Source organism: Alligator sinensis, unplaced genomic scaffold (genome assembly GCF_000455745.1).
Source record: "Alligator sinensis unplaced genomic scaffold, ASM45574v1 scaffold171_1, whole genome shotgun sequence".
Taxonomy (NCBI): Eukaryota; Metazoa; Chordata; order Crocodylia; family Alligatoridae; genus Alligator; species Alligator sinensis.
Genome location: NW_005842552.1, coordinates 135851 through 139492, shown reverse-complemented (window position 1 = coordinate 139492; position 3642 = coordinate 135851). Strand labels below are relative to the sequence as shown.

General features: G+C 43.0%; 1 protein-coding gene across 2 annotated transcripts in view; it reads left to right on the top strand.

Annotated features, from left to right (window-relative positions):
- The first annotated feature begins 31 nt into the window (after window positions 1–31).
- The window catches only part of LOC102378806 (SERTA domain-containing protein 2-like), a 19186-nt gene continuing 15575 nt past the window's right edge, over window positions 32–3642 (top strand). Inside the window, exons 1-2 of one of the 2 annotated variants that reach the window (XM_025213840.1) lie at window positions 32–51; window positions 1896–2025. The gene's annotated coding sequence lies outside the window, so the exon portion shown is untranslated. The remainder of the gene's footprint in view (window positions 52–1895; window positions 2026–3642) is intronic. The other variant, XM_006032169.3, reaches the window with a different exon arrangement.

Genomic DNA, 3642 nt, shown 5'->3' with positions numbered 1-3642 from the left:
CAGCCTTGTGCCTGCTCTTTTAAGACCAGAGATGTTCTTGCCTGTTAATAGGTTAAACTTTCACTTGCTGCATCCCTAATGGGTTGTTTTGGGGGGTTTTGTTTGTTGTTTGGTTTGTTTTTTTAAAGCGACCTGCTTTTAATTTCGTGTCAAGAATGAGTCACGCGGGCTCCTGCTAGGAGGGGAGGAGGGGGCTGTTTCACTTGCGGGCGTTTGTTTTTAGGCTGTGGACGTCCAGCTGCTGGGTTATTGGGTGTTGTTACCCGCCCGGTCCTGTGTCCTGAAATGTCTGGCGATAACAAAAAGTCAGCGAGCACCTGTGTTTTAGAGACCTAAGTGCGGTGAGAGGCTACAAAGTAAAGGGCTTCCCAGTTTTCTGACTCTTGGAGCGACTTATTTGCACCATATATATTTAGAGAATTAATGGTTTGCGAGAGTTTTTTGAATACGGTTTCTGAAATTGAAGCAGTTTTGAACGGCAATAATTAGTTCTTCTCTGAAGTTTTCACATGGGTGGTGGTGATGTTGGCTCCAGTGATTCGTTTCTTAGTGGTAGGTTGCTATGCCTAGGCCCAAGTTTGAAGTGGCCCAGACGCAGATTGAAGGCGAGCGCGGTGCTGCGTGCAGTCGTTCTGGATTGCAGGTCGTCTGCTGCTGTGAGTGGTTACGGCTTCACTGACTTCTCAAAGAGTCGGTGACACTGCTGCTGAAAACGGGCGTTGCCTTTGCACCGCCGTAAAAATTTGCGGTGGCACAAAGCCTGAGCAACCAGATGCCTGTGCCCCTTGTCACGCCATAAATGCTGAAAATTGTGGCTGTGATAACAGGTAGTATAAATTTGCAGAGGATGTCTGCCTGCTTTATGGCAGGAGAACGTGGGCATCTCGGAGCTGTCTGTGCTCTCCAGCTGCCTGGGGCTGGCTCGCCCACCGCTTCAGGGGCTCAATTCTGCATGCCCCAAAAACACCCCTGCAGGGGAATGCCAGGGGCATGCAGGATCAGGCTCCACAAGAGCTGGGAGTGCAAGTCTGGCGTGGATGCCTTCTTACAAAGATGTGCCCTGGGAATTCCCACACAGTGGGTCCCCAGGACACATATCCCACTGCTGTGTCATGACTTGCCACGCGCCTGTTCAACTCGGGGAACCCTGGACAGGTGCTCACAGGTCTTCAGGGGTCCCTGTCTGCAGAGTCTTGACCCAGAAATCCCCCATCAGGTGCTTCCCCAGGTGCATGTAAGGTGCTGCCATGCCCATTTGAGGCGTGCATGGGGGATGCCTTGAGTTCTTGCAGAGGCACACCCCAGGTCAGTCCCCCTGTTTGTAACTGTCCTGCAGCATCAGACCCCTGAAACCCTGGGAGTGGCAGGGGCCTGACCCTGCAGGACAGTGGGTGACATCTGTCACCCAGTGAAGTGGACTAGCTGTGCTAGGCACAGGTCTTGGCACAGGAGACCCTGCTCCAAGGGTGAAGGCTGTTTACGGCCGGCCTATCCCCAGAATGTGAGCCTCAAGGTCAAGCTGAGCTATAACCTCAAGCCTTGCTGAGCCTGGTATCACTTTTAGTCATATCTGATACTTAGACTTGATTGATTGGTCTTCCTTTTTGTATCCTAATTTCTCATAATTACCTTCCATATATAAAATTATATGAAAGATGATCAGGTATAGATTAGACCCTTGAAATAGGCTTTCAAGGCATCAGTGAACTTTCTAGTTTTGATCCTCTTAGTTCATGTTCTTAAATCATTTTATAGTTGCATTACCTTGTAATAGCTGTAATGTTAGTTGAGAGAAAGTTGTTTGGACTGTACTAATTATTAGGCTCAATATATTTAGATCCTTTCTGGAAAGCAATGTCATAGTAATTCAGTATTTTTCTGATTCTTCCCTAAAGTTGCATCATTCTGTCGAAGCAGATGAGTTGGGCTGTCATCGGAGTTGCGTAGTTCGACACCACTTTGGATGAACACGCTTTTTACAAAATCTGGAATCTTCCCGCCTGAACGCCTTTCTGTTGTTTAAGGGTAACTCAGTAAAATCTTACTCTTATATCTGGAGTTTCTGTTCTTTGCTAGCCCAAGGTGTTCTGATATTTTTAGGCTAAATTCTTAATGTTCAGTTTCAGAGTAATTTTTTTGATGCAGTCAAGCATCCAAGATGTCAGAGTAGACTTTTTTTAGGCTTAACAGACGGAATGAAATCTTTTCAGTTATTTGCTTAGGGTTGCATGTTCTGAATGTGTGTAACTTATTACGTGTTCCATTATAACATTACCATAATGTTTTTGTAACATCCCTTTTCTAATTATTTTAATAACAAGCTCCATGCAGGGATATTTCTGTATTTATGACCTTTTATGTAAGCGGGGATCTCTGCAGTTGCAGGAAGTGAGTCTTGTGTGCTATTAATGAAATAGTCTGATGAGACAGTATTTCTCATATTGGCAAGCTATTGCTCTAGTATAAAATCTTGGATGTGATAAAGGAATTGGTGTGGTTCATTTAAATGTTTTATCTGCTGTAGTTAACTATGAAATACTTCAAATGTATGGTATTGAGTCTGAAGAAGAATTTTTTATATTAGTTGCATTTTTATTTATTTATTGGTGGAAGCACTCTGATTCTCTGCTAGCGTTTCACCATTGCTGATGGATTTTAATCTGGATTGCTGTTACTCTGCCTGATCTTTATGTACGATGTCACATTTGTGGTCACATGCAGTATTTTTCCATCTACTAAAGGTGGATAACATACAGAAGGAACATGTATATTTTTTTCCAACTGCTGTTTTCAGTCAGTTAAATCAGGCTGGGCAAGTGACATTATATTGAATCTGACGATCTTTTAATGACAAAGTTTGTTAATCCATCTGGATTTTACTTAGGTGGAATCAGAGGGTTTTTTGGAGGTATTTTTAGTTCAAATTTAATTATAGTTCAGGAGTTTCTAGATTTAGTAACTTCTGATCATGTGTCTGGTTCAGCTGAACTACCGTTATTACTTAATTGAAATAATGTTGTACTCTTCTTCCTGTTGAAAACCTCCACATAATTCCTAGCTGAAACTACTTCTCCCGCACTTTAGACTTGTATACACTGATTGAGTTCTCTTCTGGAAGTAGAGCTATATCCTTAAATAATTAAGGAGTGAGGGAGTGGGGTAAATGCTAAAAAGTACTTTTCGTTTACTGCTAAGTGGTCTCGGAGACAGCTGTTCTTGCTGGTGGAAAGTGCTTATCTAGACAGAGAAGCTGCTTGTCCAGAATGAAATGCTGCACTCTGAAACGCTGCAGGATTGTTTGTAGTCTTTTGCATGCAGAAAATTCAGTACCAGTCCTCTGTAAAGAGTAACTTATGAAGGTGTCCTTTTAAAATGTAGGCAATATTTTATTACTAGACTACTCCTCCTCCTCCACCCCAATTTGTAGATTAAGATGAGCTTGACAGTAGTACTGTTTACCTGATGGCATTAGTAAATCACTGAGACTAATTTGGCCTAGTAAGTGCATTTAGCCCCTACTTCTGCAGATAGTGAGACCAAAGCAGGTTATGAATTCTAGACTCCCAATCTTGTGCTCTGCCCTAAGGCTGTCCTTCTCATGTCATTCTTCCATTGACTTAATTTAGTGCTTTTCAGACTAGT